At 40.5% G+C, this 24953-nt stretch overlaps 1 long non-coding RNA gene across 1 annotated transcript in view; it reads left to right on the top strand.

Moving 5' to 3' along the window:
- Positions 1-18319, top strand: part of LOC116982496 — a 171291-nt gene extending 152972 nt beyond the window's left edge. The window contains exon 6 of the long non-coding RNA XR_004414471.1: positions 18305-18319. This is a non-coding gene — a long non-coding RNA (uncharacterized LOC116982496). The remainder of the gene's footprint in view (positions 1-18304) is intronic.
- The last annotated feature ends 6634 nt before the right edge of the window (positions 18320-24953 follow it).

The following is a 24953-nucleotide window of genomic DNA, read 5'->3' as shown; positions in this document are numbered from 1 at the left end:
TGAAGTGGATTATCAATATGTTCATCGCCACCTTCTCAAGGGGATTAAGAATGTGCGGTAAATATTAGCTTTGTCAGTGATTCCTACATATTGTAAGGAAATACAAAAAATATTATCTTTACCTCATTCCTGCACTTTTCACAATTTAATTTGCTTTGAGAACAATACTACCAACTTATTATAAATAAATGTAGGTTTCATTGAGAAGTTTACAAATAAACATTTAGTGATTCAAACCATCTCAGTCATTCAAAGCTTCATTGAATGGTGTACATAATCTTCTAATAGACCCAAACATAAATTACACATGTACCTAAAAACTCTTTGCCAAATATGAAGCTTATATGAAGAAGGGTCCCGACCCAAAATGTTACCTATCCATGTTCTCCAGAGATGCTGCCTGTCCCACAAAGTCACTCTAGCGTTTTCTGTCTATCTTTGAAGTAAACCAGCATCTGCAGTTATTTTTTAATACATGAAGATTATAATGGTTTTGTTTCACAGGACTAATATTACCAGGTATTCCTCCTGAAATTTTTAATTTGTATTCTTTACAATTGGTCTGGTCAATGTTCTTTTTGTTCCAGGCACAGAAATACTGTACATAGCCAGAGAAGCTTTGATGAGATACAAGTCTTATATAATGAATATGAACAGGTATTGTAAGAATGACTAAAGAGATGGGCAGTAGAAGGCCATAGAACACGAATATGTATTTAGGGAATAGAAACAAAAAGAGTTGAGGAGATCAGAGTAAGTGCTTTGTGGGTTCAGGTCAGGCATTTGCTTGTCCGCAGTACAATGAGATGGGAAGCCAGGTAAAGCATCGCTTAGCTGTCAATGTATCAGTACAAAATCTAACTGTGTGAGGATAGTTCGGAATAATCAAAGAATGATTGGAGGAAGGTGCAAAGTTGAGTACAATAATTGGAACCTATAATTTTCTCGGCGTAAGGTAAACTCAAATAATTCCTTGCACGGTATCGATGGGGAAATATTTGCAAAGCTCTACAAACTCACCAAGATTAGTGTCTTACCTTCGGAACCAAATTATTAAGCGAGGCTTCGTGAGCTGTCTCCAGTTGTCGGGATTCAGTCTGCAGGAAGGTGTGTTGGGAAACAACTTCCTGAGTTATAGCCGCGACCTTCAGCTTCCACTAAGCCAGAAAGCTTAAAGGAAGCATTTGCTGCAGGTTCTGCAATTGCACCAGGGGCAGACCGTTCCTGCAAATGGAAGAGATATATATTGAAGAATATTCTGTGGATTAACATGTAACACTCAAAGGAAGGGGGATGCAGTGCCCTTTCATGATCTAGCTACATTCATTACATCCAATGGCAGACTTTGCACCACAGTTATTAAACATATTTCAGACTATATCCATTGTTTAAATTGCAATTAAACGAATTTACCATCAAGTTTTGTTTTAGAAACATAGAAACATAGAAAATAGGTGCAGGAGTAGGCCATTCGGCCCTTCGAGCCTGCACCGCCATTCAATATGATCATGGCTGATCATCCAACTCAGTATCCTGTACCTGCCTTCTCTCCATACACCCTGATACCTTTAGCTACAAGGGCCACATCTAACTCCCTCTTAAATATAGCCAATGAACTGGCCTCAACTACCTTCTGTGGCAGAGAATTCCACAGATTCACCACTCTCTGTGTGAAAAATGTTTTTCTCATCTCGGTCCTAAAAGATTTCCCCCTTATCCTTAAACTTTGACCCCTTGTTCTGGACTTCCCCAACATCGGGAACAATCTTCCTGCATCTAGCCTGTCCAACCCCTTAAGAATTTTGTAAGTTTCTATGCAGTAACCTTTGATGCAAAGTTTGATGCAGTAACCTTTTATTTGACTTTTGATTAATAAGAGTGCAACAAATTAGTTCCTGTGTAAGGAGATCTACACTTGACTGTTACTAGTGTGCAGCTCCTTAGCTATTTTTCAAATGGTTTTGTGATTTTGTAAATATCGTTACTTCTATTATAAAGATTAACTCTTGGGAAATACAGTAACTTTCAGGGCAAGAAAATTGGAAAAAAATTGCAGATTTTGGATATCTAAATACAATACTAAAAATGCAGGATCGGTGGGGGGAGACAGAGTTAACCTTTCACGTCCGAGTTATTTTGTTCGAACGAGGAAAGAGAGGAACAAGTGTGTTTTCTGTAGCAGAGAATGTGGGGGAGGGGCGGGTAGAACAAAGGGAATATATCCGATAAAATGAGGCCAAATGAGTTCAAGTGTCAGTATGAAAGAGGTGATGCTGGGTTAAGGCCATGTCCCACTTTTCCGAGTTACTCACAAATTCTCCCGAGTTTTCCCCTTGATTCGAACTCGGAGAATTACGGTAATAGCTGTTCGTAGATACTCGGAGCTATTTTTTTAACTCGTGGACATTTTTCAACATGCTGATAAAACGTCCCGACTTACCTAATGCCCCGAGTTCCTACAGTTGGCATTACGAGCCGCTACGAAAAATCTATGGCCCCCTACGGACTCGCTACCGACATTACCCGACATTCCCCGAGTTCGAATTAAGGGGAAAACTTGGGAGAGTTCGTGAATAACTCAGGAAAGTGGGACAGGGCCTTTATGCGTTGGAACAATGGAGATAAGGGTCATGTGAGAAGGAAAATTAATGTCCATACATTGTGAACTGTGCAGATGGTGCATTGTTTCTTTGGCAGTGGTGAAAGCTGAGGGTAGACAGTAGGAATAAGGAGGGGAAATATGCAAAATGGAGCTCGGGATGACAATTGCAGAGAGTGCACAGATGGTCATGCCTGGGATGCGCTTGGTCTCACCAATATAGAAGAGGCCTCAGGAGACAAGGTTGGGGGTGATGCTTGAGGAAGAGCAATTCACCCAAAGTTTGATAATTTGATATTGAAACTAAACGCTTGCTTTCTGTCAGCCAAGGGCTGCTGGAGCTCCCAGTTACTATCCATGTTAACTGTCATCCAATCCAATACCGACCCTTCTGTCCTCGGCCTTGTTCATTGCCAGAGTGAGGCCACGTGCAAACTGGAGGAACGGCACCTCACATTCCTCATGGGTAGTCTACAACGTGAACATTGAATTCTCCACTTAATGGTATGAACATTGAATTTTTCAATTTCAAGTAATACCATGCCTAACTTCCCTCTCCTTCCCCTGCACCCTCTCTCCTCCCACCCTGGTGCGCACAGATTACTCCCACCCGCCCTCCCAGGTTAGACTTCATACGCAGATCTCCCATACTCAAGGCCAACATTTCCCCTTTTATTTCCCAACTCTTCCTTGTCCTGTTCCACTCACATCCCTTCCTCCGGTTTTGCAATTCATTCCTCCTCTTCCTTCCTTACTTGACGCATTTGTTTCCTTTTCACCTCGAGTCTTTTTCATTTATTCCACCCATCTGCCAGCCACCTCTCCTCACCTGTATCTACCGACCACTTCCCAAGCTTCTCCCTGCCCCCACCTCTCCTTTCAAGCTTTCCCCCCTCTACATCAACCCAGGCACGGAAATCGCTATCAAAACATGGGGGGGACAACATTTCTTGGCGGCCGCGTGCGTGCACAAGCACACACGCGAGGCTTCGGCCGTGGGCCGTGTGGACGGTAACATCGGGAGCTGACCTGGTTGGTGACCGACTCCGAACTCCAGCAACAGCAGCTTCGTCCACCTCGAATTGTGGGGCTTGAATCGGCCCGTTCACGGGACCTTTCATCGGCCGGCGGGGACTTCAACATCGGGAGCCTCGATCGCCTCGATCGCCTCGATCGCCTCGATCGCCTCGATCGCCTCGATTCAAGCTGCGCCGGGCGCTGAAAGGCCCCGCGAACGGGCCGATTCAGCCCTTAGAAAGCATCTGATAAACTCCGGATTACAAAACATGGAGGGGATGGTCCCCCACCTCTCAAAGCATGGGAGGGGCGTGCCCCCCCCCCCCGTCCCCCTCAGGATTTCCGCCCATGCGTCAACCAGAGTGAAGAAGATTCCCAAACCCAAATGTCATCGATCCCTTTCCCACTACAGATGCTGCCTGTTCTGTTGTTCAATGGGTCAATGGGTCAATGGGTCAATGGTCATTCGCATATCACTGTACTTTAATTGGATAAGGTGACCATAAAAGACCTTTATTGTCACGTGTACTGATGTACAGTGAGATTTGATTTGACATACAGTCATGCATAAAAGCCACAAAATACAAAACTATATACAGATTAAACATAGACTTAAACAGCCACCACAATGGCATGTGAGAAATCCCAGGGCACACAGCATCAGCGGAGACCTACAGCCATCAGTTCAATGTCTGGGCCACTCACACGCTCCTTCACCGTGATGTGACCAGAGTTGTAGCGACCGCTGTCACTCTCTCTCCAGTCCCTGTCCGCCCGAACAGTCAGAAAGCCGTCCTCACTCGCACTAGACTCCGGGATGTCCTCATGGAGCCATGTCCCCGCAAAACACCGAGATCACTGCACTCACAGCACTCCGTCCGAGTCCTCACCAGTGCAGGCAGCACGTCCATCTTGCTTTTCGGCTATCTCACATTCCCCTCTGTGATGGAAGGCAAATGACTGACCTTCTTTCCTCCTTTTCTCCCGCGGTCGGGGCGATCGAAGCTCCTGTGGTCGGGGCGGTCCTGCGGTTGGAGCTTCTGAAGTCGATCCCTAACAAAGGGGCCGCCACCTCCATAATGTTAAGGCTGCAATGCAGACGGAGATACGATATGGAAAAAGTCACATCTCGGTCGAGGGAAGAGATAAAAAAACATCCCCCCACCCCCCCCCAACCCAACCCCCACATAATACAAAACCTAAAACATACAAGAAAAACAGACTAAAAACACCGAGCAGAACGGGACGAGACAGGCTGTTGGTGAAGCTGCTGTGTACGGCACCATCCTCCACCACTTTGGCATTGGATCTGAACATTAAATATATTTCTTATTCCACCAATGCTGCCTGATTTGCTGCTAGTTTCTTGCATTTACCGTGTTCTTTACTTGAGGTAAACATTGTTGTGTTTCCCATATTCTGAAGTTAAATCATATTACATCATCACCTCATATTTCAAATTATTTTGTATGTAAATATTAGAATCTTAAGGTCCCGCAAATGGGTACAAAGAAATTCCAGAGATACTGTGTGACCTATTGAGTTGTTCCAGCGTTTTCTGTTTTCATAACCAAGATATATTAATGAATGGCACTTGAGCATATGTCACACCCCTCGGTGATTTGAATTGAATGTAATATTAGTGAATGACATGTTATTTCTTCAACAATTTGCCTGATATCGACCCATATTGGTCAGAGCATCTTGTCAATTAACTTGCAGCTAGAGGCTTCCAGCTGTTCACACTTTAAACAAGTGTGTACAGAAGCAAGGAGTGGGAATATTTCATTGGAAGTGAATTTTAAAGAAGAACCTATGAAATAAGTAAAAAGCGCATGAATAGATCACACGGGCCTTTGAGAATTTTTGCTATCACAGCTAATATCACGTAATATCACAGCTGATCTGATCCCTGCCCAATCTCCATAACACTAGATTCTGCTGTAGTCCAGAAACCTGATCATTTTAGCCTTAAATAAACTAATGACAATACTGCCTCAGCTAGTAAACCAAGCGACGACATTCAGTGTGTGAAGAACTTACTCCTCCTCCCATTCTAAGGTAGCTGACTCCTTATCCGGAGAGAATGCTCCCCAGTTCGAAACTCATAGAAACATAGAAAATAGGTGCAGGAGGAGGCCATTCGGCCCTTCAAGCCAGCACCGCCATTCATTGAGATCATGTCTGATCGTCCCCAATCAATAACCCGTGCCTGCCTTCTCCCCATATCCCTTGATTCCACTAGCCCCTAGCGCTCTATCTAACTCTCTCTTAAATCCATCCAGTGATTTGGCCTCCACTGCCCTCTGTGGCAGGGAATTCCATAAATTCACAACTCTCTGGGTGAAAACGTTTTTTCTCACCTCAGTCTTAAATGGTCTCCCCTTTATTCTAGCTCCACCCACATAAACCCATGGTGGTGCAGCGGTAGAGTTGCTGCCTTAAAGCGCTTACAGCGCCTGAGAGCCGGGTTCGATCCCGACTATGGGCGCTGTCTGCACGGAGTTTGTACGTTCTCCCCGCGACCGCGTGGGCTTTCTATGAGATCTTCTGTTTCCTCCCACACGTACAGGTTTGTAAGTTAATTGGTTGGGTGTATGTGTAAATAGTCCCTAGTGTGTGTAGGATAGTGTTAATGTGCTGGTTGATCGCTGGTCTGCGCGGACTCAGTTGGCCTTAGGGCCTGTTTCCGCACTGTATCTCTAAACTAAACTAAATATAAAATAGCAGGGACAAGAGAGTGTGAAGTAGAATTCTCCAATCAATTGGCATGCACGAGAGTTAAATCTTTACTTGACGTCTTTTCTTTACACGTTTTTCACCTCCCGACATTAGTCACATTGAAAATATATTCTTAAACTTGTGGACTTACCAAAATATCCATATTTTCTACCTCCTAGGTTAACCACCATTTTTAGCATCCAATTGTATTGGTCTTTTATGCCACGGTACCTTAATATTCCTCTCATTTTTGTTAAAGATCAGGAAATCTCATCTTGATTGTTCATTCAACTCGAGATCGGGCCATCATTCTGTTAGGCAAACGTTGGTTGTCAATATTTTAAATAGTTTTAGATGAATTCATCATCTGCAAATACACACTCATATTTACCATCCAAATGTACACTCACCATCCAAATGGTCAGATGCATATTAAATCTTCACAGAAGTTGCACTTCAGGAAAAGGCGAATTTGACGCAACAAGACAATGTAAATGTTTACGAAGGAACTGCAGATGCTGGAAAGGTAGACAAAAATGCTGGAGAAACTCAGCAGGTGCAGCAGCATCTATGGAGCGAAGGAAATAGGCAACGTTTCGGGCCGAAACCCTTCTTCAGTTCTGTAAATGGTCTGTCTTGAAACCTGTCATAGTTTCTGGCTCAACCATTAATCCTGGAAATGATTTATCCTGCTCCATATATATGTAATGCCAAAGAAGTCTCCCCTATTCTTCTTCCCCAGAGCTCATAGCGTTTGTACTGTACCTGTGGTCTTTTGAGTGCTGGAAAAACTCCCTTGTACTCTTTCAAGCCTGGACATTTTTATAATAACATCCCACATTACTCCACATGGCCCAGCTTGCAGTTCTTTCCTCATATTTATATTTCGTTATTCCAGCAGTATCCTCATGAATCTATGTTGCATATTCTCTAAAGCTTCACTATACTTCCTATAATGTAGGAGCCAAAACAGCAGATAGTACTTTAAGTGAAGTTTTATTAAGGTTTTATAATGGCTTATCTTTACCTCTTGGCTTTATATTCTATTCCTCTTGAGATAAAACCTATATTGTAATAGCTTCTTCTCACAGCCTTATCAATATGAGGAGCTGCTTTTAATGTTCTATGAAACTGTTTCCAAGTCGTGTTGCTATTCCACAGCATCAATCTCACCTCCACTCAAAGTATAAACACTGATGTTATTTTCTACTGAAATGCAGTGCTGCTAATTACCAACTGTGAATTCTGTCACATTTATCCCATTTTCCCCACCTTATCACTAAAGCTTTTAAATTTTCTTTGGCCTTCGAAGGAATTAATTATATTTGTTGTTTTGATATAATCTTCAGTAATTTTCCTGTCAAAACATTTCGTAAAGCCCATGTACACTACTTCCATGGTATTTTCTTCATCTACCATGCATGTTCCCTCCTCAAAGAATTCTATGCTGCTTGTCGAGCATAGTTATCGCTTTTGAGTTTGGTATCACATTGGCTGCACTCCTGTCCTCCAGTTCATATCTAGGAACTTATCTGTAAACAGGAATTTAAGAAGTTATGAACTACATCTTTCAGTACAAAGATTAATGATTTGTAAACATGCCAGGCACCTCTGGCTCTTACAACCCAATGGTATGAATATTAATTTCACTAACTTCAAGTAAGCCTTGCATTCCCTCTCTCTCCATCCCTCCAACACCCATGTTGCACCAGGTTCTCATTCTCACCTAACCATGGCCTGTTTCCTTTATCATTGTTACTTTTTACATATCTTTCATTAATTTGTTCTCTATCTCTCTCCATCACCGCCTATATCTCTCATTTCCCTTTATCCTATCTCTAGTCTGAAGAAGGGTCTCGACCTGAAACATCACCTATTCCTTCTCTCCAGAGATGCTACCTGTCCCGCTGAGTTACTCCAGCTTTTTGTGTCTATCTTTGGTTGAAACCAGCATCTGCAGTTCCTTCCGACACTACTCACAAGGTCTCTTTGCTCCAGGTTTCAGTTTAACAAAATCACTCTTTAATCATTCTGACGTAAATTACCAGAATTAACTTACAGCTAAATTTCTTTGATGAGCAAGTAATAAACTCTCCTAACTCTTTGACACTAAGTTGCTAAGCTTATCGACTTTTCTTGGACTTTCATCTCAAGGGTATGAAGTATCCTTGGAGTATTATTGTCTCCTGATATGTTAAGCTTTAAAATTCAACCCACGGTAAGATCAAATAAAATCCGTCTTTCACGCCTTATTCCATATCTTTTTTAATTTGCAAAATTAAGAACCATTCCTTCTTCTAGAAGCTTGTGTATATTTCAAACATATGTTCCCAGATTAAAGTCTAGAGGTGTTTTGTTTGTGTGCCCCACTAGTTTGTGACACCGTGCTATGTCAGCCACTATTGATTAATAAATAACCAGTGTGATCTCATATATAAATTCGGATTGTGAACAATAAGTGGATCAGAGGGAGTGATGTGAGCAATGTAGCAAATGGTGTGAATTTGTTTATGTTTGAGTGGAGAGGGTCTCACTCATGTTATGGCTTGTTTTTCAAGTTTCCTGCAAGTTCTAGCAATTTTAATTTAGTCTCGTTTAGAGATACAGTGTGGAAACAGGCCCATCGGCCCATCGAGTTCGCACTGACCAGCGATCCCTGCATAATAACACTAGGAACAATTTTACATCTTACACCAACCCAGTTAACCTACAAACCTGTACGTCTTTGGAGAGTGGGAGGAAATTGAAGATCTCGGAGAAAACCCAGGCAGGTCATGGGAAGAACAAACAAACTCCATACAGGCAGCAACCCAGGTCTCTTCAATCATCATTTATTATGGGGAACAAGGAAATGGCAGATGAGTTGAACAGGTACTTTGGATCCGTCTTCACTAAGGAGGACACAAACAATCTTCCTGATATAGTAGTGGCCAGAGGATCTGGGGTGACGGAGGAACTGAAGGAAATCCACATTAGGCAGGAAATGGTGTTGGGTAGACTGATGGGATTGGTTGATAAATCCCCAGGGCCTGATGGTCTGCATCCCAGGGTACTTAAGGAAGTGGCTCTAGATATTGTGGATGCATTGGTGATAATTTTCCAATGTTCTATAGATTCAGGATCAGTTCCTGTGGATTGGAGGGTAGCTAATATTATCCCACTTTTTAAGAAAGACAGGAGAGAGAAAACAGGGAATTATAGACCAGTTAGCCTGACATCGGTGGTGGGGAAGATGCTGGAGTCAATTATAAAAGATGAAATAGCGGCACATTTGGATAGCAGTAACAGGATCGGTCCGAGTCAGCATGGATTTACAAAAGGGAAATCATGCTTGACTAATCTTCTGGAAGTTTTTGAGGATGTAACTAGAAAAATGGACAAGGGAGAGCCAGTGGATGTAGTGTACCTGGACTTTTTGAAAGCATTTGATAAGGTTCCACATAGGAGATTAGTGGACAAAATTCGGGCACATGGCATTGGGGGTAGAGTGCTGACATGGATAGAAAATTGGTTGGTAGACAGGAAACAAAGATTAGAGATTAACGGGTCCCTTTCAGAATGGCAGGCAGTGACTAGTGGGGTACCGCAAGGCTCAGTGCTGGGACCGCAGCTATTTACAATATACATCAATGATTTGGATGAAGGGATTCAAAGTAACATTAGCAAATTTGCGATTGACACAAAGCTGGGTGGCAGTTAATTGTGAGGAGGATGCTATGAGAATGCAGGGTGACTTGGACAGGTTGGGTGAGTGGGCAGATGCACGGCAGATGAAGTTTAATGCGGATAAATGTGAGGTTATTCACTTTGGTAGCAAAAACTGGAAGGCAGATTACTATCTAAATGGCATCAAGTTGGGAAAAGGGGAAGTACAACGGGATCTGGGGGTCCTTGTTCATCAGTCTACGAAAGTAGGCATGCAGGTACAGCAGGCAGTGAAGAAAGGGAATGACATGTTGGCCTTTATAACAAGAGGAGTCGAGTTTCAGAGCAAAGAGGTCCTTCTGCAGTTGTACAGGGCCCTAGTGAGACCACACCTGGAGTATTGTGTACAGTTTTGGTCCCCTAATTTGAGGAAGGACATTCTTGCTAATGAGGGAGTGCAGCGTAGGTTTACAAGGTTAATTCCCGTGATGGCGGGACTGTCATATGCTGAGAGAGTGGAGCGGCTGGGCTTATACACTCTGGAGTTTAGAAGGATGAGAGGGCATCTTATTGAAACATATAAGATTGTTAAAGGTTTGGACATGCTAGAGGCAGGAAACATGTTCCTGATGTTGGGGGTGTCCAGAACCAGGGGCCACAGTTTAAGAAGAAGGGGTAAGCCATTTAGAACGGAGACGAGGAAACACTTTTTCTCACGGAGATTTGTGAGTGTGGAATTCTCTGCCTCACAGGGCAGTGGAGGCCCGGTTCTCTGGATACTTTCAAAAGGGAGCTAGATAGGGCTCTTAAAGATAGTGGAGTCAGGGGGATATGGGGAGAAGGCAGGAACGGGGTACTGATTGGGGATGATCAGCCATGATCACATTGAATGGCGGTGCTGGCTTAAAGGGCCAAATGGCCTACTCCTGCACCTATTGTCTATTGTTTATTGTCAAATACTGCGATGCGTTGCTTATTTTATTGCTGATCAATTAGGAAGGAATATCAAGGAGTTTGGAAATATACTTTACATAACTTTGCCATTACAATTGATGTGGAAATGTAATTTTCTAGGAACTGATGAAGTGGTAAATGATTATCCAGAGAAGCACTGTTTCTCGCCCCTTACCTCTTTTCTATATTCCTTTGGTCACATCTGAATTCCTTCTCCTTTTCTCTTCCAGAAATGTCCCTCTTTGATCCAGGAAACCTTGTGAGTTCTGCTCCAGAGTATACAGACACAACAGCAGCCTACATTATTGGCTTTATTTCTGCCTCTTATTTTCTGTTCTGACACAAGTTGGTATTTTGAGGTACCAATTGACCAAAGATTTTGATAATACCTGATTCTTTCAAAATTGTTGATAAATGTTGTGCTAATTGGGTGGTATATTGTTCATATTTTAAAGCGATCATCAATATGTGCATTAAGGGTCGTAGATGTTGCAGGTGAGAATATTGTAAGCGTACACATGAATACACTTTACAAATCCAAAGTCCATCAATGTCAGACCAAATTTTAAAACAGTATTCTTCAAATTGCATCTGATCGGAAGCAATCTAGCAGTTAATAAATTCATGATAAGCCTTATTATTGTGCATGTTTGGAAATAAATGATGAGAAAACCAAACTCATCTCTGTTGTAATTTAGTCACAAGAGCCCAATGATCCATGCTAGCCGATGGCTCTTTATTGCTGCATTTAAATATTAACCTACTATTTAAGAAATATATTATGCTGCTACAGTGTATCATCTAAATAGATTTTTTAAGTAATAATAATGTGAATATGGTGTAATTGCAATCACAATCTATAATTTAATTTCCGTCATAAATCTATGACTGGCAATTGCTGCTTGCAAATGCTAATTCTTATTTAATTAAACAAATGCCTCTGTGGGTGGCCCGCTGGATCGGGAAGTCAGTGTAACTCTCCTAGGACCAGGACATCTGGGTTTGCGTCCCAGCCTTGGTTACTGTTTCCCCAACTGGCATGGCCATGATTTGCTGAGATAGAAGAAGCAGCAGCAGTTCCAGCCCCATACCATCGATAGCTGACCACACAGAGATATAAATGGGCTTTACAGTGATGACCACAAGAGTCTGTGCAAAAAAATAAATATACTTGTCGGCATTTTAAAATAAATATTCCAATCAGTAACAAGCGGACTTTTGACTTAACTTAAGAAAGAAGCTTTATTTAACTTTATAAATAAAAATGCCATCATGTAGGAAGATCACATTCCTTGCAATCCAATAGATCTGAAGAAGAACTACTGTAACTTTATTCTTTTTACCATGCAGACTTGGACTCTATTTTTTATGCAATATATCAGAAAAGCATATTTAGTGACTTGTATAAACTACGTTGGATTGAGAGACACCCCTGACAGATTTGTAGACTTGTGCATGATTTATAGCAAACCAACAGCACTGGTACAGGGGAAGACAGCCAATATTTCAGCACTGGGCTTACTTCGACCATTATATCAGTACCACTGTCAAGCTGTCACAAGGAGACACAGAAAGTAGCTTTTAAAACTAATCTGCAAATACCTACAACATTGCAGTTTAGGGGTCGATATTTTTAACTCGTACCTTGCAATTGGTTTTGAATATCCTTTATGAGCATATTGTTAAAACGATGGGCTATTTTTTTTTCTCTCTCTCTGCCAGTGACGATGAACACAAACTAAAGTAAAATTGTGGATCAGGCTAATGAAATAAAGACTGACCACGACCAGGCAAAGACAACAGTTCAGGAACCTTGCTAGCCTAAAGTTGCCAAAGACTGAATTTGTGATGAGGAAAATCCACTTATATTTGACTACTCAGCAACCACTTAATTTAAACCTGCTGAAATGTGTTTTCCTTTGTAAGCTGAGAACCGCACAAACTAGTTATCTGCCTTCCATTAAAAACAATGTACCAATTACAAAGGCTTCATTAATGAAGTCTATTGTCAGTTTACTGTGTAGGTATACTAATCAAGACATTTGATTGACCTCTCTTGATTATAACAAATAGTTGCAATAACATTTGAGAGACGTAAGCAGTCGTTGCTTAAACACCTCCATCAATTGATGTGTTTTTAAATTAATATTAAAATATGAATGCATACAGTTTACCTGTACCATTGATGTATTTTTTCATGTCAAATTGCTTTGTGAGTCACATAACTTTCAGTGTTATTTAGCATTTATGAAAGAATTTTCAATGTACCACTGTTGCTACTGAGGGAGATGTACATGTGTTCATAACAAACTATTTCATAACTTGTTACCTGCTTATATCATACAAATAAAATTAAAATAATATGAATGTGCACATTGGCAAATATTCATTATTTGAATTGTACTTAGCAGTCATTATCTACAACATATTTTGATTCCCTGGTTAATAGATAAACTTAAGCATTCTCTGAAAAGCAAGAGATTAGAGAATGGCACAATGGCACAGGGACGACAGATGGCACAATGGGCTAAGTGTTCGGCTGGCAACCGGAAGGTAGCTGGTTCGAATCCCGCTTGGAGTGCATACTGTCGTTGTGTCCTTGGGCAAGACACTTCACCCACCTTTGCCTCTGTGTGTCCTTGGGCAAGACACTTCACCCACCTTTGCCTGTGTGTGTGTGGATGTAATTATGTGAAGCACTTTGGGGTCAATGCAAGTTGACTAAAAATGTGCTATATAAATTTAAAAAAAAAAGAAATAAAAAAAGAAGAAAAAAAAAAGAATGGGTACTAGTGACTCCCAAATACTTGGATTTCCAAATGTATAAACTCCCATTTCACTAATACGATCTAAGATTGGGAAATTTTCAATACACCTCTGTCATTTGCAATAAAATCGTACACCACAAAGGGGAAAACTTGTTGCAGAATTTCCTAGATCCACAACTTCGTGTTGCAAAGAGGAATCATGGACTAGAGTCTCTAATACTGGGAGCCTATTCCTCCAAATCAAGTTGTATATAAATAATTGTTGCCAAGAGGGTGATTTCTAATTCTGCACCATATCACTGGCTGATCATGATAATTTCCAAAGTATTCTAAGAACAAAGAGTTAAAGGAAAGATTTTGTATAAATCAGTATATTAACAACTGCATCCAAAAGACCAGCTATCCAAAGAAGATATAAATCAAATCTCCAAATGTGATCCTTAAATGAAGGATTCTTTGCTTTACACCCAATTGTATTTCATCAGTCCATCCCCTTCTTTTTAACTTTAGGCATTGTGTGCAAAAAGGAGAGTAAATGCAAAACGTATTTACTACACTTCTATTCAAACCCCTCCTCCTCCTCCTCCCCCATCCACCCCCACCCCTTCCCCCCACCCCCCACCACCATTAACCCCTTCCCATTGAACCCCCACCCCCCTGGCCCTACAAAGTCCCAGCTAATTTCTTCAGTTTTCAGTCAACAAAGAGCAAAAGTGATTGTAGATTTCCCTACATCTGAAATCTGTTTGGAAGCTCCGTGAGGTATGGGTTGGCAAAGTTCTTGACTCCAGCTACAGATTGTAGTGAAGAACTGCAAGAAAGTAACGTGTGAGAGACTGGAGTAGTTCTTTCACCTGATGGTTAACGATGGTTAATCAAGCTCATTGGAAACTTACTCCACTACAACAAACAGTATTCAAAAATGATCAACTTCCAGCATATTTCTGGTTTTATTTTCCCAGGGGAAAAGATGAATCCGTATTTGTAATGAGCAACAGTACTGAAATGAATTTGTAAAGTCATTTGGCAGCACAAAGGGTGGATGAGAGCAATTCGGACTTGTGTGTCATGGAGGCCCTTTCACTGTGTCCAGATTAATAGCTTGGCTCCACAAGTCGGTGTTATCATCGTCTCATGATACTTTGCCACGGAGTGATGCCCTCTCTGGATCTCTGACCTGCAGGGAATCAGAGTTGTACCGCACTAAGTGATTCCTACTTCTGTTGTGAAATCCCCAACAGCCAGTCTGGAGGGATCTGACTTCAGTGTTTGGCTCCGACTTTAGTCGCTTCACTGCCATAGTAACATTGCAATGTAAATTTGCCATAAGAGACATCTAGCGGTAATGGTCATGTCATGTCTGGGGTTTTTTAATTTGTTTTGCACCTCTCATCACTGAACTCCAGTTAAACATAATTGCTTAAGCATTCAAATGAAATTGCAGCAGTTATAACAGGAACGGAATAATTAGGTGAGAAGAGAATGAAAAGTTTAATCTTGTTCCTCCATTTAAACTCTAATTAAAGATACTTGATTGAACATTGAAAACAGTCTACAATGGGCACATCATTTTGTTAATAAGATAATAAGCTCCAAATTTAACACTGTATTGAGTATACTGGGGACGATATACATTACAGAAAATTATTATTAAACATATTTGCACTCAGACTGATAATCCCAACCAAATGCCATATCATACGTGCTTTAAGCCAAAGTTACTTTAAAGTTCTATTTCACTTTTAATGACATACATTGATAAGACTCTTTCAGGGTTCTGTAAAAACTTGGTCCATTAATCTCATGCCTGTCTTGTCAGGTGTGCCCAATCTTTTATTTTATAGAAACATAGAAACATGGAAAATAGTTGCAGGAGTAGGCCATTCGGCCCTTTGAGACAGCACCGCCATTCAATATGATCATGGCTGATCATCTAAAATCAGTATCCCATTCCTGCTTTTTCCCCCATATCCCTTGATTCCTTTAGGCCTAATAGCTAAATCTAACTTTCTCTTAAAAACTGCCTTCTGTGGCAGAGGATTCCACAGATTCACAACTCTGGGTGAAAAAGTGTTTCCTCATCTCAGTCCTAAATGGCCTACCCCTTATTCTTAAACTGTAACCCCTGGTTCTGGACTCTCCCAACATCAGGACCATTTTTCTTGCAGGTGGACTTAAATATCTCTTCTTTTGAGTAGAGATGCACCATGAATCGAACAACTAAACCTCACAATTTGCTTCTCCTCCACATCTCCTATGAGTCTCGAGCAAAGGGATTGCTCTCTGAGATAAAAGTCCTCCTATTTGAGTTCAAAGCTGCCATTTTCAGGAAGCAGCCCTGCCTCCACTTTCTTGGGGCTCCAACTGCTACAGGTACACCAAGTCCCGGTCCGAAGACAGGAGCAAGATGTTGTGGTTTTGAAGAGAGTAGCTCCAGTTCTACCACCTACATTTTCTGTGGTGAACAAAGGATCCAACTCTTAAAATACAATGTGTAACATTGAAGCAATAGCAGAGACCTGATATGATTATGTCTTCATATTTGCTTTCACACTGAAGTTATAGTACACCTAATGTGATAAGCCGAGGCATCTCAACAGATAATGTCCTTACTTGTGTGGGTTTGTATCCACAGTCATCATACAATTATTAAACAGAGGGTTAACGGTTTTATTAATGCTGCTATCAACCAGCATTTAGTTATCAACAATCTGCTCATTGTTTCTCAGAAGATAGACACAAAAAGCTGCAGTATCTCAGCGGGCCAGGTAGCATTTCTGAAGAGAAGGAATGGGTGACGTTTCGGGTCGAGAACCTTCTTCAGACAGGGTCACTCTGCTCTAGTTCTCAATGCAGCCTTGGTCCTAGCAAGAACAAAATAGCTGTAGTCCAAAGGAGCTGGTGTGACTGCCCTGACTTCAAGGTAGCATTTGACTGAGCCTGACATCAATTAATCTAAATCATTGAAGCTAATTCGCAACAAAGGTAAAACTCTCTCCTGGTTGCACACTTACCAACATAATGAAAATATGGTGGTGGTTTGTTGAAGTTTAATCTTCTCAGGGCCATGGTGTCACAGCAGGGGTTTCTTGAAAGCAGCGCCTTGGATCCAACCATCTTCAGCTGCTTTTAGAATAACCTTCCCTCTTTCACGAAGCCGGAGATGCAGACATTTCCTCATAATTGTAATGTTCAGATGCATTCAAAATTTCTCAAAACTGAAGCAGTCCATGTTTGCATGCAGCAAGACCAGGATAACATTTGGCTTCTACTGATAAGTAACAAGCACCATTCTTTCTGCAAAGGTTTAAGACATTTCAAACAAGACAGATCATTAAAACCGCCAGGGGACCTATGTGAGGATCCTGTTTGTTGATTTTAGCTCTGCATTCAACACCATTGTGCCAGAGCTACTACACTCCAAACTTTCCGAGTTGACTGTGCCTGAACCCCTCTGTCAGTGGATCACCAACTTCCTGACAGACAGGAAGCAGCATGTGAGGCTGGGAAAGCACATCTCGGACCCGCAAACGCTCAGCATAGGAACACCGAAAGGCTGCGTACTCTCTCCTCTCCTCTACTCACTCTACACCAACGACTGCACCTCCACAGACACCTCTGTCAAGCTTCTCAAGTTTGCGGACGACACAACCCTGATCGGACTGATCCAGGATGGGGAGGAATCTGCCTACAGACAGGAAGTGTCACAGCTGGCGTCCTGGTGCCGTCGCAACAACCTAGAGCTCAATGCTCTTAAGACAGTGGAATTGATTGTAGACTTTAGGAGAGCTCCCCCTCCCCTCACCCCACTCACCATCAACAATACCACAGTCACATCTGTGGAGTCTTTTAAGTTCCTGGGAACCATCATCTCCAAGGACCTTAAGTGGGGGGCTACCATCGACTCCACAGTCAAAAAGGCACAACAGAGGATGTACTTCCTGTGGAAGGTGAGGAACACAATCTGCCACAGGCAATGATGGTCCAATTCTACACGGCCATCGTAGAGTCTGTTCTCACCTTCTCCATCATGGTCTGGTTTGGCTCAGCCACCAAGCACGACACCTGGAGGCTGCAGCGAATCGTCCGATCAGCAGAGAAGGTTATTGGCTGCAACCTTCCCTCCATTGATGAACTGTACACTGCAAGGGCCAGGAAGTGAGCGGGCAAGATCATCTCTGACCCCTCTCACCCTGGCCACAAACTCTTTGAATCACTTCCCTCTGGAAGGCGACTCCGGATTGTCAAAGCTGCCACAGCCGGACATAAAAACAGTTTTTATCCACGAGTAGTTGCTCTACTCAACAGCCAAAAATCTGTAGCCTCCCTTTGATCTGGTATTTTGTTGGTTCACATGCTTGATCAGTGGTGTTTTATCATTAATGTTTTATTATTATTAATGTTTAGTGTTTTCTGAGTCATTTGTAACTGTCACTATATGTCATGTTGTTACTTGTGGGCGGAGCACCAAGGCAAATTCCTTGTATGTGAATACTTGGCCAATAAACTTACTTACTTACTTACTTACTTACTTACTTACTTACTTACTTACTTACTTACTTACTTACTTAGATTAATAATAGTTTTCCTTGATATTTAGCAGCACTTCTGAACCCATCATCTACATCCCATGTCACAAGTGACCAGGAGCTAAACAGGACCAGCCACGTGGATTTTGTGCTTGCGAGAATAGGTCAGAACCTATGCATTCTCACGCAAGTGACTCCTTTCCCTACTCCCTCAAGCCCTTCTATTATCTATATGACTAGAGCCAGGAGCGTTATGAAATACTCTCCACTTGCTTGGATGATTGAAGCTCCCACAATGCTCTGAAAGCTTGACACTATCCAGGATGACATGGACCAGTTGCTTGTTAGATCCATGTTTTCCCGGAGAGTTGCATTCAATATGTATCAGCTACAAAAGCTGTTGCTGCAACTTGGCAGCACGGTGGCACAGCGGTAGAGCTGCTGCCATTCAGCTCCGGAGACCCGGGTTTGATTCTGACCACAGGTGCTGTCTGTACGGAGTTTGTACGTTCACCCTGTGACAGTGTGGGTTTTCTCCGGGTGCTCTGGCTTCCTCCCTCACTCCAGAAGTATGCAGGTTTGTAGGTAAATTGGCTTTGTTAACATTGTAAATTGTTCCTAGTGTGAATAATAGTAGTATAGTGCTAGTGTACGGGGGGGATCACTGGTCGGTGTGGACTTGGTGGGCCGAAGGGCCTGTTTCCGGGCTGTATCTCTAAACTCTAAAGTGTAAACTCCATAAAGCATTATATGCAACACTTGAGGACAATGACATTGGCTCGACTGGCAGGTTTCCCTCTGTGGAATGCACTATGCTGACTCGGATGACACCACTCTTCCCTCTTCATCACTGGGTCAAGATACTGGAACACCCTTTCCCAACAGCATTTTAAAAGAGTTTTTTAACCACATGGATAATAAAAGGGGACCAGCAATACTTTCTGAGGGGCATGAAATGCCGGTCTCAATAATGAGGCTCTCCTCCCATTTCTGAACAAATATTAATGTCTAACCATGTAAATATTTGATCACAATAAATTAACTATTTTAGTAAATCAGAAATATAGAGCATGTTTTGTAGGCTTTATGTTTGCTCAATATGTATGATTTTCTCTCTGGGGTACGATGTTTTCACCTCAGATAAATTATGAGCCCTGGCACTGAGTTTGCTTGGTCCTTAACAGTTCCACTCTCAGCTCCCTACTCAATAGTTCCCTGGTCAGGGTTCTCTAACAGAATGGGGGTAGTTTGATCAAAATAGGATATCACCCCCCACCTTTCCTCCCCTAACACTGCTGCCCTCTAGGATGAGAGAGAATTTAGGGAACAAATATCATCAGCTGAGAAACTAAATATTGTCTTCCTTGCAGGAATCATGCACAGTTTTGTATTGGATAATTTAAAATGAGTTGCCATTTACAAAGGCTGATCTGACATTGTAAGATACCCTGGGTTGCCTGGATTTAGTCTATGCTGTCGACACTGCAAAGTATAATCTAAAGGAGATGGTAGCATCGAACTTCACTGACGGCTCAATTTACTAAGCAGCCTTATGAATAACATTTTGACAGGAAGGGTCAGATGCTATGCAAATTGTTTCTCCCCTCCTCAATTTAAATTCTTACCACTTGAACCTCTCCCTCGCCTCTTAATCAGAAAGAGAGAGAAAAAAAAAGTTTTCTCCCGAGAACTATAACCCTTCTCCCCCTCTGGTGCTGGTCCAGTGAGAGAGAATAGGAAGTCAAATTGACAGACAGGATTGTGTTCAAAAGGGAACTGCAGGATTGTCTATTTTCGAAGCAAGCAGATGGTGAAATTTAGATGACAGGCAATGGCTGACTTTGAAGTAATTGGATATAATTTATGTTGTGAGCCTGCGCTTGACCACAGTCACAAGGCGAAGGTTAATATGTAAACGATTTTAAATTATCACATTTCATCCTTCATTCCTTAATCCTAGCTCTAGGCTATTTATGTTGCTTTTGTTCCGGTCTCGTTGTGTTCGTTGGCTTTTATAAAATGAATAAACAAAACCCTAAAACCTCACCAAGTGCTCTCTGACTTTTATCGATGAGCACGAGATGAAGCAAAAAAAAAAAAAATCACTCAGTCTATCTTTTTATTTTTACTTTGCTTTAATCTTATTTGATGATGTCTCAACAGGCCAGGACATGCTTTCATAGATAGCAATTTCACTGCACCATATGTGTCTCTCACAAGATAGCATAGCAAAATGAGACTTGGCAGGAAGGGAACTAAACACATCGACCAGAACAGCAGAAAAAATATTTACTTAACCCCCTAATATCTGGAATATGATTCTTATATTGTGCCAACATTCAAGTCAAGGGTGCAGTAATCAGTGCACTTGGACTACTGTATACGAGAATGTATAATTTAAAATGAAAAATTTGCATCCTTTTCATAATTCTTTTACTATGGAATGACTACATGGAATTCAAATTTGGAAGAGGGTTTGAGTGTTCTATTATTAATTTGGAACAAGTCCTACATTGAGTGCTACTGTGTGTGCTGAGGGAATTCACCATTCAAAGAGTTACCGCGCACAAATTGTACGTGGGGAAAGAAAATCCCAAGGCTTGCTCTTTGTACAATAGAAAGATTGCTGGAATAGTATGTTTAAATTCATGACTCAATTTCTTTTAGTTTGAGTTCAAAAACACACATTTAGTGAATAAGCAAAAACATAAATGAAAATGGCCTCTGCCACAGAAAGCTGATAGTGTAGCAGGTGTTGCTAGGAAAATGAATTCTTTAACCCATTATCTATAAACCCTGAACAAAGATGAAAAATACCCAGGCGTTTTTGTGTGAAAATGCTTATGGAAAACTTAAAATGGTTACTTTCAGCATAACATCATTTAAAATTTGCTGCAATATAAAATAATGGCAACCGTGCAGAATTATACTTTTCTGTTAGACTTAAAAGAACAAGAATGAGGATGTGTTACCAAATATCCAAGAGATTACCTTGAAAAAGTAAATAGTAAGTAACTTGAAAAATACATCCAATTTTTACAGTCCAGTCTATTCCGCTTCAACGTTGGAAAAATAATTTCTAACTACATCTCTATCCTAAAGTGCGAAAAATCATCAGGTCAATTCCAAAGTGACTATAGTTTAATCATTGATGTGATTATTTCATCATAAAATATCTGAAATGATCAGAGAAGAATGCTGTTGTGGGTATAAAAACATTGTTTTTTTTAATGCTCTGACAGATATTTCCAAAAGCCAACAATTTGCAACAAAATACGTGCATTGATTCAATATTACGTACTGTACGATTTATTTTTTTCCGATCAGTCAAACGTTATTTTTGCCTGAAAATGTTAAGGTTTTCAATATATTTATTAATGGTTTGCCACTTCTTATTTACATCTAATTTCTGGGGGACAATACTATTTAATTGCATTTTAATTTTATATTCAGTTAGTTTTACTCTGCATGTTCGTGCTGATCAACAAAAAGGGAAATTAGTTATTAGTAAATGCTGCAGCTCACAGTAAAGGCATGGAACACATGTATGTCTGTTTTTTGTTATAATCCCAGTAAAATCTATATGAAACATACCAAAAGTTTGTTGTACAAAGGAATGAAAGACCTTCTTACAATGGTGTGAGATCATTTATGTTCCAATTATCTTCAATACTTATGAAATTGATTGTATTCGTTGAAAGACTTGCTATCAAAAATGCACCTTAGCATATATAATAGTAAATATGAAAGTAACACTGATATTAATATGAAAAGATTATGTTATCTGTATTTTGTTAATATGAAAATGTAAAATTATGTTTAAAAACCCAATGGTGAAACACAAGTGCTGTATTGAAAAGAAAACATTTGTGGTAAATTATTAGATTTGGTGGATAATATCAGTAAGTGGCAACTAATAAAAAACCTTGTTCACGAAAATATTGTCTTGCCTTTTATGTAATTGCAGGATTAATCTCTCCAAATATAGTCATACAAATACATTCCAGGACGTAACCAATTAACTGGAACAGAGCAAGGAAAAATAATTAACTGCAATTTTGAAAAGAGAATTATTTTCCTATGGTTTCAGAATTATATTTAACTTGAAGAAAACTGTGAAATGCATGACATTTTTTGGTGCATCGATTTGTCTCGAAGTTTGTTTAATATAAGTTGGTGTTTGATAACTTTCTGAATGTCGAAGCCAAAATATGCACTTTCCAAATACACAGAATTTTTTTTGGGGGGGGGGGGGGGAAATACAGACCAAAGGATTTTGTAAGATTGCAAATTATTTTGTATGAGTAAAAGTCAGCTCCATTAAAAGATTTTTGTTAAATGACTCATAGATCCCAAGCAGCCACAGTGGACAGTTTGTAAATGTAAACGGTTTCATTTCTGTTGAAAGCCTTTTGACATATTGTGTAAAATTGGTCAGCATCTTAAGCCTTGCTATATTTTTAAGTGTTAAATAATGCTTTCAAGGGATGAGTATTTATCTGATTGTAATGTGAACCCAGGGGCGATGCTCAGTGGTTAGCACTTAAACGTTCATACACTGTCAACACTGAATGTCCAGTGTCCTACAGCCCATCCTATCAAGTTTATCGTCCATTTTATCAGGGGCTAATGGTCAGCGGACAGGTCTGAGCTTTTCCCTGGTGGCTTGACATTAGCAACGAGTCTTGTTTAAGTACCGAGGAGCTGCCGATGCTGAATACAGAAGCCAATACCTGTTTCTCAATAAGTAGTAATTTAGCTCATGATTAAATGCCGCCTCACTGACATACTCAAGTAGCAAAATGTTCCAAAGGGACCTGCCCTCACCTCTGAGACCAACAGACGGGAGGTGGATCAATGTCCAACAACAAGGGAAACAATTGCATCTTTCTGTCTGTCTATTCTTAAATGATGAAGACAAACTGCTCTGATGAAAAAGGAGATTGTCACTTAGTTGGCAAATACCACGTTATTTGTGTCCTTTAATTATTCCTTAGATTTAATTTCAATTAGTTATTTTCTTCGTATTGAATAGTGGAAGGCAATTGAAATGGTCATTTTATGCAATTATATTTCAAAATGCTTTTTGCTGTGAATGTTATTAAAGAAATGTCAGGATTGGTGTTAGGTTCTTCAGTGACAGAGTTGATAATTCACAATCAAAAGCTGACACACTAATAATACTTAATGATTTTTATGTTTTGACCTTGTTTAATGTAAACCAAGAGTTAAGCCTTTTAAGTTTTAAACTACAAGGGAAGACAAATAAGGCGATTCCCTGTTTAGACACGAATGGCACCCCTACAAATTTGCAGCTTTTCTTTTTTGCTTTTAAAAAAATATTAGTCGATTTCACAGGCAAATAATTCATTATTCCATCATTCCCCTTATACATTTACTGATCCTTTATTCTTCATTCTATTATCAATGTGTAGAAGTAGGTGGAAAGATTGGTTCCTTTTTGCACAAAACATATTTTTCCTATACCTTGATTTCAGTTCAAAATGCTAAACCGGGACTTGAACGGCACTAAAATGACTTAAATGTGTTTAATTGCCTGCATATATTTGCTTCATGACAGTGAAGATTTTCACTAGGCAAATGTAGGCTGCATTGTGTCAGGGGTGTAACAATATGGTTCTGGTAGCAGCAATGCAACTTCAGGGTCTGAAGCAAGACACAAAGAGATAGCCATGACTCTGGGAAATAAATAAAACATGCAAACTTAGCCCTGACCCCCAGCTGTGATTGAATTTGCAGTGGTCATTTCGCAAATGTCCGCTGACAAAGCCACCCATCAGCTTTCGTCACACTGCTGCTTAATTCTAGGATCTTCCCACTGATACCGATCTCTAGGTCTGCCAATCAAGCCCACTTTAATTAGTTAAAAACTGTATGAATTCAATCATCAGCACAAAAGTGTCTCAACAAGCAAATTCTTTGATACTGCTTAATATATTCTGCCTGGAGGTTCGCTTGGACCAGCCAAAGCATAACCTATTAATAACAGTTTTTGAAGATATAATAAATTTGTGTGATTCCTGCGCATTCTAGTTAGAATTAGGACAGCCTCAATATTGAGAAGCTGATCCAATGAATCTTTGTTCTCTTCCCCCATTTGCAATAAAATAAAGATTATTTGTTTTTTTTATACTTGATTAAAGATTTATATCAGGATTCACATTTAGTTAATAAAACGTTTGATTGATAAATCTTTATAAATTGTCATTTCCTACTGTGGCTTTAAGTCCTAATAATTGCTTCGACACAAATCTGACTCCAAGGGGGCGAAAACCAGTGTGAACAGTGGACAGGATATGAGTATGCTAAATTGTGGGCTTGGATTATCATAAACCACAACATTAGTTCACCTTTTAATATATGTTCTTTTTTGGTCTTTTTAATCAATGTGTTACTTTGCTTTTTAATTAGTCCGCAGTTAAACCTTTTAAACATGATACCCATAGATGAGTTCCAGGTGCAGGCTATAAGGATGCATATTGAAATCAGAGGCTCTAAGGCCACCTTTGCCACTGATTCGGTACAAGCTGTGAAGGTAAAAAAAAAAACACATTGTAACGTTCATAACATTCAAGCGGAATGAAGATTGCAAGGCCTTGGTCATTTTAAACACTGATTTCCAGGAGGGGCTGTCTTCTTTTGCATCAACCACAGATTTTATTCTAACTCTTATGACATCCACATAACTGAAGATCGAGG

This window comes from Amblyraja radiata, chromosome 17, assembly GCF_010909765.2.
Source record: "Amblyraja radiata isolate CabotCenter1 chromosome 17, sAmbRad1.1.pri, whole genome shotgun sequence".
Taxonomy (NCBI): domain Eukaryota; kingdom Metazoa; phylum Chordata; class Chondrichthyes; order Rajiformes; family Rajidae; genus Amblyraja; species Amblyraja radiata.
Note: the sequence above shows the minus strand (reverse complement) of the source record. Positions and strands in the feature narration are given on the sequence as shown.